The 17,845-nt window shown below is 45.6% G+C and overlaps 1 pseudogene; it reads left to right on the top strand.

The window, feature by feature from the left end:
• Nucleotides 1–17,845, top strand: part of LOC135548874 (rho guanine nucleotide exchange factor 12-like) — a 139,938-nt pseudogene that overhangs the window by 95,815 nt on the left and 26,278 nt on the right.

The raw sequence follows: 17,845 nt of genomic DNA, 5'->3' as shown, positions 1-17,845 counted from the left end.
ATTGCTCCTGTAAATCGCTCTGGATAAGAGTTTCTGCTAAATGACTACAATGTAAATGTATGTGTTCAATTACTCGTGAAGGTCAAGGTGAATCACACATACTTTATCTGGGCCAGTATTCTCTGAATAGGAATGCTGATCTAAGATAATTTCGCCTCTTTTGGATAATAATGAATGTTATTATATTGACCTGATCCTAGATCAGCACCCCTACTATCAGATGCTTTGTGAATGCGGGCCCTGTTCTGAAGTTAAAGTGTATTGGAATCAAGTTCTCTGATACTTGGTTTAATACTCTAGTCAGTGATTATTAGCGAGCTGGACACAGTCAAGAAACTGTATGAATGCAGGTCCTTATAATTTCTACGTAGTTTCAATTTGGTTTTAGTCCTTTTAAAGTATATTGAGTTCCATGAATTCCATCAGCATGTTGTGTATCCATCCTGTGAGAAAAGTTGTTGGCGTGGCACAGGTTACTTTTGCCCAAAAGTATTGCGCTATATATGGAATAGCCATTTATCCTGAGAGTCTGCCATCAGTGGTTATCATAGAGTCCTCTCACTCTATCTGCTGGAGATCTGTGGCACTACACACTTTCAGTTTGGCCTGGGTCTTGTTCATTCGGCACCAAGTGGAAGAGAACTGACTGAAATGGCAAGGGACTACCTGGTCTTGTCCAATGAAAAAATACAATTGTATTTTTTGGTTGCACTCCCTTATGAACTCCACCCTGTTCTGAAATAATTAATTGTATAGAAGAGTACGGTGAAAAACTGATCTGGTTTGAAGAAATGTGTCTTAACCTTTTCATTCGATTTTCCCCAAATGTACTTCTAGTGATTGATAACGTGTCATATTATGACCTTTATTTATCATGACACTTTATTTTAAAGAGTAGAATTATTATTGCAGTTAATCAATATGATGGTTGAATGATTGTAAATAATTTCATATTATTAACATCAAGACTGCTGTACTGGACCTTTAATGTTAATTGAAAGTGTATTTATAATAATGTTAACTAATTAATTAGTTAATTAAAGACATGTTCCAGAACTTTGGCGACTAAGTATTTATTTTTTAAACCTCCCGCTGGATGTGTCAATGTGTAGTTCATACATGCATAATCTATGAGCAGAAGTATTGTCTTACTTTAAATTAGCCACAAAATCCCTAGTTTCAAAGCAACTGTTTTTCTTGAAGATGTGCTGCACCATTTTCCCCCATGTGGGCCAGCCCCCTAGCAATTTGAGTTCAACCTATGAGCTTCAGCCCCTCGCCATTAGAGTGAGTAGCAAGATACACATGATGCACCAGCAGCAGAACGAGAGAGAGTAATGACACGGTGCACATAAACTCAGCAAAAAAAAGAAATGTCCTCACTGCAACTGTGTTTATTTTCAGCAAACTTAACATGTGTAGATATCTGTATGAACATAACTAGATTCAACAACTGAGACATAAACTGAACAAGTTCCACAGACATGTGACTAACAGAAATGGAATAATGTGTCCCTGAACAAAGGTGGGGTCAAAATCAAAAGTAACAGCCAGTATCTGGTGTGGCCACCAGCTGCATTTGGTACTGCAGTGCATCTCTCCTCATGTACTGCACTAGATTTTCCAGTTCTTGCTGTGAGATGTTACCCCACTCTTCCACCAAAGCACCTGCAAGTTCCCGGACATTTCTGGAGGGAATGGACCTAGCCCTCACCCTCCGATCCAGCAGGTCCCAGACGTGCTCAATGAGATTGAGATCCTGGCTCTTCGCTGGCCATGGCAGAACACGGATATTCCTGTCTTGCAGGAAATCACGCACAGAACAAGCAGTATGGCTGGTGGCATTGTCATGTTGGAGGGTCATGTCAGGATGAGCCTGCAGGAAGGGTACCACATGAGGGAGGAGGATGTCTTCCCTGTAACGCACAGCGTTGAGATTGCCTGCAATGACACCAAGCTCAGTCCGTTGATGCCGTGACACACGGCCCTAGACTATGACGGACTCTCCACCTCCAAATTGATCCCACTCCAGAGTACGGGCCTCGGTGTAACGCTCATTCCTTCGACGGTAAACTCAAATCCGACCATCACCCCCGGTGAGAAAAAACCGCAAAATCGTCAGTGAAGAGCACTTTTTGCCAGCCCTGTCTGGTCCAGCGACGGTGGGCTTGTGCCCATAGGCGACGTTGTTGCCGGTGATGTCTGGTGAGGACCTGCCTTACAACAGGCCTACAAGCCCTCAGTCCAGCCTCTCTCAGTCTATTGCGGACAGTCTGTGCACTGATGGAGGGATTGTGCGTTCCTGGTGTAACTTGGGCAGTTGTTGTTGCCATCCTGTACCTGTCCCGCAGGTGTGGTGTTCGGATGTACCAATCCTGTGCAGATGTTGTTACATGTGGTCTGCCACTGCGAGGACGTCAGCTGTCCGTCCTGTCTCCCTGTAGCGCTGTCTTAGTCTCACAGTACAAACATTGCTTTTTATTGCCCTGGCCACATCTGTAGTTTTCATGCTTCCTTCTAGAATGCCTAAGGCACGTTCATGCAGATGAGCAGGGACCCTGGGCATCTTTCTTTTGGTGTTTTTCAGCATCAGTAGAATGGCCTCTTTAGTGTCATAAGTTTTCATAACTATGACCTTAATTACTGTCTGCAAGATGTTGCTGTTAGTGTCTTAACTGTCACCTTATTTGCCTACCATCTGTAAGCTGTTAGTGTATTAATGACTGTTCCACAGGTGCATGCTCATTAATTAAAGCATGAGAAACAGTGTTTAAACCCTTTACAATCTGTGAAGTTATTTGGATTTGTACAAATTGTCTTTAATAGACAGGGTCCTGAAAAAGAGTTTGCCATTTTCTAAAACCACTTTTGGCTCGTGAGCGCTACTTTCAGAACTAAAAAGTACCAGAGAATCCTTTTAATAGTGTGTTGTGTTGTGTTCCAGCACTACTATGCAGTATGTTATCCTCACATATATGAAACACCTGGGAGTTAAAGTGAAGGAACCTCGTAGCCTAGAGCCCAAACGAGTGCGCATCAACTTCCTGCCCAAGATCAAGGTAAAACACACACACACAGCCACATCAATTATGCATATCAGTACAATATTGTAGTCCTTTACTGCTTGTAGGAACATAAATCATTCTGTTTCTTCCCATGGTGCCACTGTTTTACTCACACTTGGTAACAGTTTGGCCCACTTGTTTCACAGCTTTCCAGGGCAGCATTCAGCAGGCCGCAATGTTGTGCAATGTTCAGATAGTAATATAGCATAGAAAAAACATGTCTCTCTGACATGTAGAATGTGTAATGTAGAATAAGGAATCACATCAGCTCTATTCATGACATGTCTATTTGCAACGTTCCACAATGTTTGCCTACTAAATTTGGCCCAGCTTTAAATTCTCTGACTGGGTGGTTTGAATTTGTTTTGTTTTATGGAGCAGAAGAGCATCAAAACTGAGAAAGAGGGGGAGGATAAGGTGAAGAAGCCTCGTTTTCCCAGCATCCTCGGCCCTCCTCGTCGGCCCAGCCGTGTGGACTCCACTTCAAGTAAGTGTAGAAGACTACAAAGTGCTCCCTCCTAGTGTGCAGCACCAGTGTGGAACAACAAAAAAAACACCATGGTTAGTTTGAGATGTGTAACAGGCTCTGTAGTAAAAAAAAAAAAAGAAGAAGAAGAAACGATAGCTTTTTTTGAGATTCTCAACGATTCCATTTCGATTCAGTCAATTGAGGAAGTAAACTGAAATTAGGATTTTCCTCATAGAAAAGCTTTGAGAAAGTTCTTCGTTTCAATTTGAGTTCACTTCCTGATTTTGCTGAATTGAAATGTAATTGAACCAAACCCTGAGAGGAATCCACGTAAAAAGGCCACATTTGCTCTTTAAAATATTTGTCCTACAAGAAACAGTAATGTCGTAACGCAAATATGAAGACAATCTGCCAGCCTACCTAGACCATTATGTCTTGAAGTAAAAAATTTTTTTTTTAAGATTTAGAAAAACAAGACCACATCCCTATGTCCCAATATCCCCACTAGTATACTTCTTAGCATGCATGGCCAATACATCACCACGAGTATGGAAGTGTTGATATTTTAACTTAGTTCGGTGGAATGTGTCCTGGTATTGTACTGCGGACAGACGCCAGTGGTGTTGTTTCATCCAGCGCTGTAAAGAGATTGTGAACTTCCGCAGCAGGAAGTGCCTGTCTGGAGCTGTGTGAGTCACATTACATTGTGCTGCTCCCACCATATATAGTCAGGTCCATAATTAGTGTCACTCTTGATAAAGATTAGCAAAACAATGCTGTTTAAATTAAATACAAATATCGAGCTATATTATATTATTTTATTCTAATACAACTGCTCAGAGAAAGAGATTTTGTTTAACAAATAACAACGAATCTAAAAAAGATAGGGGTCAATTTTAGGCACTCCTGTTTTCAATACTTTTGCACCCTCTCCTTGCAAGTATAACAACACTGTGATTATTGTGGATGGTCAGGTTAATATAATAGTTAAAAACGTTTACATGCTTTGCAAGATCTCTAATAATCCTGTTTATGTGGACACATCTGAAATCCATCTATCTGATGGGACTTTTAATAAATGCAGAAAATCGGCAATCAAAATAAACGTTCTACCACAGTGACCATGTTATTTTTTGTGAAAACTTTGATTCTGAGTAAAAGATTTAGGTAAAACTATTTATAAGATGCTTTCAGGCAGAAAGGGCAGAACCGGGAAGACTAGAAACAAAACTTGAAAACTTGAAGCACGCTGGTATGACCTGACAAGACCTAAATACACGGGATAATGGGGAAAAATGGGAGATACCTGGTGGGGGGTGGAGACAAGCACAAGACAGGTGAAACCGATCAGGGTGTAACAGTACCCCCCCTAAGTGCGCCACCTGGTGTCCAATCTGGACACATGCCTGGTTGACCGGGGTGCCGACGGTGGACCTCAGTGATGAGGGTCCAGGATATTCAGAGCGGAGACCCAGCACCTCTCCTCTGGGCCATAACCCTCCCAGTCAACCAGGAACTGGAATCCCCTGCCCCAAGTTTGAACACTCAGGAGGCACCTCACCGTGTATGCCGGATGGTCGTCGATGAGACAGGGCAGAGGGTTGGGCCTGGAAACAGACAAAGGGCTGTGAGACAGAGGTTTATTCCAAGACGCATGAAAAGTGGGATGTATACAGAGGGTGCGGGGCAACAGAAGATGAACAGCAGAAGGGCTAAGGATTTTAGAGATAGGGAAAGGGCCGATAAAACCGGGGGGGGGGGGTGTAGATCCCGAGTGGAAAGCCATGTCCTCTGCCCGAGACAATAACGGGGAGCAGGGGTCCAATGGCGGCCCACCTGTCACCGATACCTGGAGGTGGTCTTGAGAAGAGCGGACTGGGCTCTCTTCCAGGTACGGTGACAGCGGTGGACAAACATCTGGGCAGAGGGTATGCTGACTTCTTCCTCTTGCTCAGGGTAGAGCGGGGGCTGATATCCCAAGAAACAATCAAAGGGCGAGAGACCAGTGGCAGAGCAGGGAATGGTGTTGCGGGCATAATCCACCCACACAAATTGCTGGCTCCAGGTGGCGGAGATGAGGCAATGATGAGCCGTCTCCAGGCCCTGATTTGACTCGCTCTGACTGACTGGAATACAGGCTGGCTGACGACCCAATGAGGGTGCAGAATGCCTTCCAGGACCGGGACGAAAAATGAGCACCGCAATCGGCGACCGGAAGTGCATTGTGCACCATGAGCTGGGCCATCTCCTTGGCTGAGGTTAACTTGGGCATGGGAATAAAATGGGCGGCTTTGGAAAACCTGTCCACCAACGTTAGGATGGTTGATTTTATTTTATTAGGATCTCTTTTAGTCCTCATTTTGGACTAATCTTCCAAGAGTCCTTAAACATTAAATACAATTTATAATACAATCACATTTTCACATATAACACACTGTTACAGACATAATACACTTACATATTAACCAGATAAATACTCATAACAGTCTGAAAAGATAGATTGATTGGTGGTGTTGCCATCTGACGGAGGAAGACCAGTGACGAAGTCCAGGGACATATGGAACCAGGGGTGGTGAGGAACAGGGTTGAAGGAGGCCAGCCGGAGCTTGCCGCAGAGTCTTATTCTGCTCACACACAGTGCAGGCAGCAACAAACTCGGAGACGTCAGGAACCATGGTGAGCCACCAAAAACGTTGTGGGCCATGGTCCGACGGTAGCAGGTAAGTCTAGAGGAATGTGCCCATTCCAGGACCGGGAAACATCCAGGAAAACGGGCAGAAAATCCGGGACAAACATCCAGTTAGCCGGGCCCCCCTTACGGACCAGGTTCTCTATACCCCAGATGAGTGCAACCGCTAGACAGGAGGCAGGGAGGATGGTCTCTGGGTCAGATGGTGTAGCAGGGGGGCTATACATGCGTGAGAGCGCGTCAGGCTTCACAATCTTGGGCCCAGGGCAGTAGGAGAGTAAAATTAAAACAAGTGAATAACAGGGCCCATCGAGCCTGCCTTGAGTTGAGGCACTTGGCAGTTCGGAGATATTCCATGGTCAGGCCACATTAAAAAGGGATGTTCCGCCCCTCTAACCGGTGCCAACACTCCTCCAACGCCATCCTAACTGTGAGTAGTTCTTGACTTCACACGTCATAGTTCCTCTCAGCGGGGTTAAGACGATAGGAAAGGAAAGCGCAGGGAAGCAGCTTTTAGTCTTGGGCAGTACGCGGACAGGATGGCATCCGAGGATGATATCCGAGGCGTAGCCCTCCACCATGAACTGACGGGACGGGTCCGGATGGATTAAGATGGGAGCTGTAGTGAATTGGGGTCCAAAAACACCAGGTCAGCTGCTGGAGACCACGTGAACAGAACCTTGGGAGGGGTGAGTTCTGAGAGGGGGAAGCCAGGGTGCTGTAACCCCGGACAAAGCGACAGTAGCAATTAGCAAACCCAAGGAAACACTGCAGCTGCACTCTGGATGTGGGTTGAGGCCAATCCACCACCGCTCTCACCTTGTCAGGATTATTTGAATATTTCCTGCAGCGATGAGGTAGCAAGGAGATGCACGGGTACATGAGGAGATTGAATGAGCAGGAACTGCGTAGACTCACTGTGATTACCTGACACTCGCAGGTTGATAGGAACCGTTTTATGGGTGACTCTGCCAATAAGAGCGCCCATCCAGCGCTCTGGCGTCCATGGGAATGGAGAGGGGTTGTGTGAAGATTCCCAGCTCCGACACCGGGGTAGCATCCCAGAGTCAATGAGCACCCAAAGAAATTTGGACTGGTCACCCCACAGCAGGATGACATGGAGAGGAGTACGAGGCTCACAGGGAACTCGGGTGAAATCAGATTCCCTGGGTAGGTCGAGGGCAGACAGAGGTTCGTAATCCAGGTCAGAGTCAGGCAGGTACAGGACGGCAGGTAGGCTCAGGACAAGCAGAAAGGTCAGAACCGGGAAGACTAGAAACAAAACTTGAGAACAGGAAAATGGGAAACACGCTGGTATGACCTGACAAGACAAACTGACAACAGACAAACAGAAAACGCAGGTTTAAATACACAGGATAATGGGGAAAAATGGGAGACACCTGGTGGGGGGTGGAGACAAGCACAAGACAGGTGAAACAGGTCAGGGTGTGACAATACAGAATCTTTCCAGATCCGAGCTCTATTTTCATGTCCTCTGACCATAGCACAGGTACCAATCCAAGTGTCAATGACATTTATCAAACTCCAGGGGCGCGCGGTATGGTCAGATGACATGAAAATAGAGCTCTTTGGCCACAAACACCAGTGATGGGTTTGGTGTTGAAAAACAGAAGCATATGCAGGAAAGTACCTCATACCTACTGTAAAATATGGTGGTGGATCTTTTAAGGTATGGCGCTATTTGGCTTCCACTGGTCCTGGGGCCATTGTTAAGGTCTATGGCATCATTAACTGTATTACCATGGATTTCCCATGGCTATGTGAGCTACAGTACTGACTGTAGTTTATTTTAATGCGGGCATGTCTGTTTGTGTGTGTGTGTGTGTGTGTGTAGTCGGCAAGGCCATAGAGATGAACAAGCAGCGGGGCCCTCAGAAGCAGCTCTCCCAGCCCATCTTAAGCATCCCCGATCTCCCAGAATCCTTGGCCCGCGGCAGCCAATCAAGAGATCCAGGCTCGGATGTGGCAACCCACCCGTCGGCCTTCATCGCATCACCCCCACACAGTGCCCCAGCCAGCCAGGGCTCCGACCCCATGGGACGCGATTCTGACTCGGGTAAGGACCCCTTGTCTCTTCCCCATGCTTTTCCTCCTTACTCTCTCTCCCTATTTGCCTTTTCCTCTCCAATTTTTCAAATAATGATAGAAGGTAAAGGATTATGTTATAGCGCTGAAGTGCTTTTCCAAGTGCTCCAATTGCAATATATTTGAGGGGCGGACTTGCCTCATCCAATATCAACTCACTCCCTATCTCTCCATCCATGTCTTGCTTCCATTTGGCTTCCTCTCTATATTTCCATGCACCACCCCACCCTCTCGCTGTTTGTTTGCCTTTGTTCTGTGGTCCACTTCCCTCCTCTCCTGGCCTTTTGTTGTCAGCACTTACTTCATTACACTGGTTTAGCCTGTCTTACAGTGGCCCAGCCTTCTGGAAAATAATTGCCTTCTTTGGTTTCTTTTTGTTTATTCCTAATTGGGGGGCGGCCTTCTTGTCCGCATGTCGTCTTTGTCTGCATATGATCTGTCGAAACAACCCCTCTCTATTTTAGTTTTGAACGTCTTGCTGTATGTCGTGCGGATATTCTTTCTTGCACTGCTTTTCGACTAAAGGGGATCTCGATTTTTGAGCTTGTTCCATCACAGGTTATGAACACAGCGTAAATGTGGACTAACGTGCTTCTCTTTAATGGAGATCTTGTTTGACCTTCCGAATGAAGAAACTTCTGTGAGCCTTCGCCGTATTGCCTCCTGTTGGACTTAAGTGGAGTAGAATATAACTTTATTAATTCACATGGAGAGGAACATTTGCCCTGGTAGAATTGAATAGAACTTTATTAATCTACTTGTGGAGGGACATTACCCCTTTACCTTTGGATTATTGTTCTAATGTGGAGACCTCCCTCTGCGGTCATATCAAGTGTCTGAGTAGGACTGTTGATTTAGGATCAGTCTTTTCTTTTAGATCACAACGGAAATAAGATTACAGGGCCAGTTGGGACCAGATTGTAGATCAGCACTCTTACTCATAGATTATTTTTACATACAGCCCGTGACCTCTCCTCTCCTCCTTTGTTCTCTCCTCTCCAGGTCTCACTCCCTCCTCCACCCTGCCCAGTCTGAGCTCTGACTGGCTCCACTCGGGCGACACCCAGAACAGGATGGCCCACCCAACCAGCACCCACTTTGACTTCAGCCCCTGCACCCTGGACCAATTGCAGGAGGAGGAGCATGAGAGTGACGGGTAAGGGCGGGCACAATGTCATGGTGTCGGGTTGGATTCAAACTATTGCCGACTACGCGGTGCTAACTGTTAGACCACACATGCCACATGGTCTATACACTTTTGATAGTGTCTCTCTTACTATAACACACTTCAGTGTAAAACACACAGCTAGGTATTGATTAGACTTTGGTCAGGGGCTGTATTGATTAGACTTTGGGAAATATACAACTTAAATATGGAGACGAATTCAGGCTAATGGGGCCATTGAAGTCAATATTTCTTTAGCACTTTTTTTTACTAAACTATGAGTTAAGCGAGAACATAAATCAATGTTTTTTACGACCACTGCAACAACAAAAAAGTTTACCAATTGTATGACGATAATTTCTTTGCTTGTATTGGCGTTTACCCCCCTCAAAAATCATATTTTTTCCATAGTGAGGTTATAGTAAGATAGGCTTATTGACTTGGTGACAGCACCTTTCCATATGATGTGCTAGTTACTTAGCCTACATGACTGTTGAGAAATACACCATGTAGAAATATAGAGGGCAGATCTGCTGTAATCAAATGTGATGGTTTTGTCAATACATAGTGAATGTCTAATCTGTTTAAGGGTTGAGAAACTCTAATCTATACCATCCTTTCATCTTGAACAGTTTATCTAATCAGAGTCAGGACTGTCTTCTGGGTCAACACAAATCTACGCTAAGTCTACAAACCAAATGGCATCCCATTCCCTATATAGTCAAAAGTAGTTCACTAAATAGGGAATATGGTGCCATTTGGGACACACACTAAATCTCATGCTGGATGAATTGCATGATCACTAAAATATTGGTCTGAGGAAGGAGCAAGCTTTCCCAGAAAAATCCTTCCAAGGCAGAATGTTTTGCTGATGTGTTGGTCCACTGCCAAGCTCATTTGTTATCATCCGACATGACCGGTCGACAGCAAAGTCTGCTGTCTCACAGTCTCATTCGGCCATTGTGCCGGGATACCCAGCCCATACCCAGCCATCGTACTCAGAGCCATATCTGTTCTACTACACTCAGCACTCAGTGACATACTGAAGACTGGAGCCATTGAAATCCCTTTCTTTGTCTCTCTGATCATTAATTTCCTTATTGAAACTCATTGAAATAATATGTCCTCTTATGGTGGATTGCTTGGAGATGGGGAGTTCTCCAATCTATGCCTTAGGACCTCTGGGATTTGGGCTCGGTAGAAAGTGTGTTGACGGGGACTGTGATCTTCTCTCTCCAGAGTTCAAGAGGGAGGCACACCCAAACCAGCCCGGAGGTGAGTCTTTTTTTACTTTTATTTGTGTTGTTGTCTATTTCATGTGATGTTGTTTACAGACCTGGGTTCTAGTTTGACAGGTCTGTTTATTGTATTTAGATATTTTTTTGGTCTCTGTAGTCGTATGAAGGTTTGGCATGAATTGAGAACTGAATTTCCTCAGTTGTTCTGTGGCATCAGCTATTCAAAGGGTTTGCGTTTCCCACACAATTTAATTAACTGAATCAGTGGTGCTTGATTAATCATCATTAATGTGATTAAACTTGATTTATTTAACCTTTAGTTAACGAGGCAAGTCAGTTAAGAACAAATTCTTATTTACAAGGCGGCCTACCCCGACCAAACCCTCCCCTAACGCTGGGCCAATTGTGAGCCACCCTATGGGAATCCCGATCACGGCCGGTTGTGATACAGCCCAGGATCGAACCAGGGTCTGTAGTGACGCCTCTAGCACTGAGTTGCAGTGCCTTAGACTGCTGCGCCACTCGGGAGCCTCTTAACTCTGGCGAAATCTTTGAATATAATTGATTGAGTTACTAGTCCACCTCTCTCAACCTATTATTAAAGGCCTGACATCTGCACTTAGTAACTTGGTAACTTTCCCAATTAATCACACATTGATCTCAATCGGAGACTTGCGCTTTAACGTTGTTTAAATGGCCCCAGGGACGTGTTCATTAGGTAAAGGTAAATTAAACCAACCAGAAGAAGACTGACTGAAACAGGGAGGGACACCCTGAACTCTTATCCAATAAGAAATGCTTGTTTTCATTTTCCGTTGAAAAAATGTTGCCACTGCATGCCCTAATGAACACAATCCAGGTGTCATCGTCAGCGACTTGTTGTTCTCATGTCAGGATGCAGGGTTTAGGCTGTCCAGATGTGCCGAATGAGGACGACCTGGGGAATGAGATCGAGTGCAAGCAGGACTCTCCCAACTGGCAGACACTAGTCAGCCGAGAGGTCCTGGCGGGCCTGACGCCACAGGAGATCAAGAGACAAGAAGTCATCAACGGTGAGGCCGGTAACCATTTCTCTTCCACATAATGTACAGCTGCCTGGGGATCAATCATACAGATGGAGTAGTTTCATGCTATCAGACTGCTGATGATAGATTTGTTGAATATTGCAAGCCATGTTAGCTGTTAAGAGACATTGTTATTGAGATGGCAAGTATGATGTGCTGGATTAGAATTTGTTCTCTATTTTCATACAAAGCTTTATATCCTAGCCGCCCCAGCCTGACCTAATTAGTTATTTGAGTTTGTGTCCATGACCAAGGCTACTGTGTCCATTAAAGTGGTGAACTTTTTCACTATGAGTATCAGTGATTGTAGATCCGCTAGCTATCACTATGAGTATCAGTGATTGTAGATCCGCTAGCTAAACAACAAGCCACTAAAGTTTGTGTGATGTTTTTGTAGAAAAGTGTCCAAATTCGTCAACATATGTGTAGATCCTGATATACCAGGGGATTTGCAGGCCTCAATTCCAAAAGAAAACCTTGTTTCCACCTCATTGTCTTAAGTCAGATGTGGTCACATTAGAATGATGCCATCTATTGGGAAGAAGGTGGGTTCCACCTAGTTTATGACCATAGAGATACATTTAAGTGACGATGCCTTCATAGCTGGGGTTTGGAGGATATATTGGCACGGATATTGCAAACTGTGCCAATATATCCTCTAAACACCGGCTTCGAGGGCATTATCACTGTTATACAATGGGTTACCAACATATTCAAATAATGATTGATGACCTAATGACATATTTTCATAAACTTTATTTTGATGAATTTATTCATACTATTTCATCCTTCCTCAAAATATAGTCCCAAAACATATCTAAGGTTGCTATCGTTTGTTCTATTGGTTCTGTATCTATGGACGCGACCCAGTCATTCGTTCTAAATGTTCCAGTTCCATACTGGCTGGCAACGTTCTAATCCTTTGCTTGCTAGCTAGCCAACAACAGCTAACTTACAGTGCAGAAAGAATAACAACAGTAGCTGCATTTGCATTTAAGCTGTTTTCTAGTGACATTTATTTGGATACATCGATAGCAATAAGCTAATGAGGAACGATTTCTCCTGGCATAGAAAATGTGCTCTCTCATTAGGACACGGTTGTTCAGAGGAGTTAGCCTCTGCACAACACAATAACTTCAAACTGAAGCTGGAAAGACTCCAAACTAGATGCACTTTGTTTCCTTTGACCTTTCTTTGTATATATCCATAAAAATGATGCCAGCTCATTCGTGATTTCGAATGGCTGAGACTCTCTGCCTGCCTCTCTCTTCCGACACGTTCATTGAAACAATATTGCAAATGTCAGAGACAGACAGCAAGGTTTATAGAAATCTCTGCTGTTGAAAACTAAATGTTAGTCTAAAAGAAATGTGAGATAATGTCTAGATGCTTTTTATAATGGAGATCAAGTTTATAACTTCCCTGTCTGGGCTGATGAGACAGTGGATTGCGCAGTCAGATGGAACAGAGGAAATAAGCATTTTAACACCATGGATTTAGGATTACGATTGTTTAATTCTTTGGGTCTGACTTTGTGCGTGTCTCCACAGAGCTGTTCTACACAGAGCGAGCCCACCTGAGGATGTTGAAGGTTCTGGATAAAGTGTTCTACCAGAAACTAACCCGAGACAGCATCCTGCCTCCTGGAGATATTAAACACATCTTTACTAACCTAGAGGAGATTGTCCAGCTACATGGTACGCTGTGTGTATGTCAGTGTCGGTTAAACTCTTCTCTCAGGGCTAATCCCAACTTCCATTTTCACTTCCTAAATCATTGATATGGACCTATTCCCAAACAGATGTATTACTTTCCCTGACTTTTCATATCCAATCCTTGCTATCTCATCTCATGTAATCGCTTTTCTCTTCCTCCCCAGTGTCGATAACAGAACAGGTGACAGTCATTCGGAAGAAGAACGAGACGTCAGTGATAGACCTGATAGGAGACGATCTACTAGCTTGGGTAAGAACAGACTTGAATCCCAAATGGCACCCTATTCCCTTTTATAGTGCACTACATTTGACCAGAGCCCTATGGGCCATTTGGGACAAACTTTCCGTCACTGCAGGAAAGGAGAGGGGGGAGTATTACTGTACATCCAAAAGCCTTTGGGATAACGTTGTGTGTGTGTGTCATTTTCTGTGTACGTGTGTGTGTTTGTCTGTCCATGCCCGTGCGTGTGTTTGTCTTTGTGTCCCTCCGTGCGTACGGGTGCGTCCATGTCCCTCCGTGCGTACGGGTGCGTCCATGTCCCTCCGTGCGTACGGGTGCGTCCATGTCCCTCCGTGCGTACGGGTGCGTCCATGTCCCTCCGTGCGTACGGGTGCGTCCATGTCCCTCCGTGCGTACGGGTGTGTCCATGTCCCTCCGTGCGTACGGGTGCGTCCATGTCCCTCCGTGCGTACGGGTGCGTCCATGTCCCTCTGTGCGTACGGGTGTGTCCATGTCCCTCCGTGCGTACGGGTGTGTCCATGTCCCTCCGTGCGTACGGGTGTGTCCATGTCCCTCCGTGCGTACGGGTGTGTCCATGTCCCTCCGTGCGTACGGGTGTGTCCATGTCCCTCTGTGTGTCCATGTCCCTCCGTGTGTACGGGTGTGTCCATGTCCCTCCGTGCGTACGGGTGTGTCCATGTCCCTCCGTGCTTACGGGTGTGTCCATGTCCCTCCGTGCGTACGGGTGCGTCCATGTCCCTCCGTGCGTACGGGTGTGTCCATGTCCCTCCGTGCTTACGGGTGTGTCCATGTCCCTCCGTGCGTACGGGTGCGTCCATGTCCCTCCGTGCGTACGGGTGCGTCCATGTCCCTCCGTGCGTACGGGTGTGTCCATGTCCCTCTGTGCGTACGGGTGTGTCCATGTCCCCCCGTGCGTATGTGTTTCTGCACATGTTACCATGTCTTTCTGTGTGTGTGTGTAGTTCAGTGATGGCGAGGAGGAGAAGATCAAGCGGGCTTTGGGCACCTTCTGCAGTAACCAGCCCTTCGCCCTTGAACTCATCAAGACCCGGCAGAAGAAGGACCAGCGCTTCACCTCCTTTATGCAGGTACGACAATATACTTAACTCTACTATATTATACTATACTCGTCATGGGTTGCGTCACAATTTTGTTGTGAAGGTTGTCTTGAGGACTGGACGTTATACTCAATGCTTTCATAATTGCTGCTACTTTAGATTTTGTCTGAAGTGCAACATAGTGGCTTGGACACACAATTAGATTTCTATAGGAAGCTAAACATTTGTAGAAATAAAATGACTGTTGTCATCACTGTGATGTCGTCAGATTGACTTTAGATGTAGTATAACGTTAGCTAGATAGGTAAGATTGAGGGGAAAGCACCGGATTTTAGCGAGCTAACTTTTCTATTGCGAATGACAACATTGTTTAAAGTAAATTTGACGACATCCTAATATTATTTTTTGTTTCCTACTAACTATTCACCTACTTTAGCATCGTATTTCCAAGCCGTGTAATTTAGACTAAACAATCATGGATGAGCCATCTTAAGATGTTCATAACAATGACGTGAGGTGCAACCCATGAATACCAAACTATATACTATGATTGTCTAAACTATGGTATGTACTATACAATACTTTATTATACTAATGTAGTGCAATATACAGAATTATACTATACTGCACTACATGTTGCAATTCAGTATAGAACAATACGACGTTGTTGACTAGAGGGCATCATCGTAACCATACAAGCTCAGTTATAGATGGGGAGATTCAAGACGTGGATGAACTGAGGCGGTCTGGAGTGAGTGACTGTAGTATTGACTCGTGTCCCGTCCTGAAGGAGGCTGAGAGCAACCGTCTGTGTCGTAGACTGCAGCTGAAGGACATCATTCCAGTGGAGATGCAGAGGCTGACCAAGTATCCACTGCTGCTGGAGAGCATAGCCAAGTACACAGGTACAGTAGACAGACACCACTATAAAACACCAGACTGCAGCTGAAGGACATCATTCCAGTGGAGATGCAGAGGCTGACCAAGTATCCACTGCTGCTGGAGAGCATAGCCAAGTACACAGGTACAGTAGACAGACACCACTATAAAACACCAGACTGCAGCTGAAGGACATCATTCCAGTGGAGATGCAGAGGCTGACCAAGTATCCACTGCTGCTGGAGAGCATAGCCAAGTACACAGGTACAGTAGACAGACACCACTATAAAACACCAGACTGCAGCTGAAGGACATCATTCCAGTGGAGATGCAGAGGCTGACCAAGTATCCACTGCTGCTGGAGAGCATAGCCAAGTACACAGGTACAGTAGACAGACACCACTATAAAACACCAGACTGCAGCTGAAGGACATCATTCCAGTGGAGATGCAGAGGCTGACCAAGTATCCACTGCTGCTGGAGAGCATAGCCAAGTACACAGGTACAGTAGACAGACACCACTATAAAACACCAGACTGCAGCTGAAGGACATCATTCCAGTGGAGATGCAGAGGCTGACCAAGTATCCACTGCTGCTGGAGAGCATAGCCAAGTACACAGGTACAGTAGACAGACACCACTATAAAACACCAGACTGCAGCTGAAGGACATCATTCCAGTGGAGATGCAGAGGCTGACCAAGTATCCACTGCTGCTGGAGAGCATAGCCAAGTACACAGGTACAGTAGACAGACACCACTATAAAACACCAGACTGCAGCTGAAGGACATCATTCCAGTGGAGATGCAGAGGCTGACCAAGTATCCACTGCTGCTGGAGAGCATAGCCAAGTACACAGGTACAGTAGACAGACACCACTATAAAACACCAGACTGCAGCTGAAGGACATCATTCCAGTGGAGATGCAGAGGCTGACCAAGTATCCACTGCTGCTGGAGAGCATAGCCAAGTACACAGGTACAGTAGACAGACACCACTATAAAACACCAGACTGCAGCTGAAGGACATCATTCCAGTGGAGATGCAGAGGCTGACCAAGTATCCACTGCTGCTGGAGAGCATAGCCAAGTACACAGGTACAGTAGACAGACACCACTATAAAACACCAGACTGCAGCTGAAGGACATCATTCCAGTGGAGATGCAGAGGCTGACCAAGTATCCACTGCTGCTGGAGAGCATAGCCAAGTACACAGGTACAGTAGACAGACACCACTATAAAACACCAGACTGCAGCTGAAGGACATCATTCCAGTGGAGATGCAGAGGCTGACCAAGTATCCACTGCTGCTGGAGAGCATAGCCAAGTACACAGGTACAGTAGACAGACACCACTATAAAACACCAGACTGCAGCTGAAGGACATCATTCCAGTGGAGATGCAGAGGCTGACCAAGTATCCACTGCTGCTGGAGAGCATAGCCAAGTACACAGGTACAGTAGACAGACACCACTATAAAACACCAGACTGCAGCTGAAGGACATTATTCCAGTGGAGATGCAGAGGCTGACCAAGTATCCACTGCTGCTGGAGAGCATAGCCAAGTACACAGGTACAGTAGACAGACACCACTATAAAACACCAGACTGCAGCTGAAGGACATTATTCCAGTGGAGATGCAGAGGCTGACCAAGTATCCACTGCTGCTGGAGAGCATAGCCAAGTACACAGGTACAGTAGACAGACACCACTATAAAACACCAGACTGCAGCTGAAGGACATCATTCCAGTGGAGATGCAGAGGCTGACCAAGTATCCACTGCTGCTGGAGAGCATAGCCAAGTACACAGGTACAGTAGACAGACACCACTATAAAACACCAGACTGCAGCTGAAGGACATCATTCCAGTGGAGATGCAGAGGCTGACCAAGTATCCACTGCTGCTGGAGAGCATAGCCAAGTACACAGGTACAGTAGACAGACACCACTATAAAACACCAGACTGCAGCTGAAGGACATCATTCCAGTGGAGATGCAGAGGCTGACCAAGTATCCACTGCTGCTGGAGAGCATAGCCAAGTACACAGGTACAGTAGACAGACACCACTATAAAACACCAGACTGCAGCTGAAGGACATCATTCCAGTGGAGATGCAGAGGCTGACCAAGTATCCACTGCTGCTGGAGAGCATAG

Source organism: Oncorhynchus masou, chromosome 11 (genome assembly GCF_036934945.1).
Source record: "Oncorhynchus masou masou isolate Uvic2021 chromosome 11, UVic_Omas_1.1, whole genome shotgun sequence".
Classification (NCBI taxonomy): domain Eukaryota; kingdom Metazoa; phylum Chordata; class Actinopteri; order Salmoniformes; family Salmonidae; genus Oncorhynchus; species Oncorhynchus masou.
This window is presented reverse-complemented; position numbering and strand designations above follow the sequence as displayed.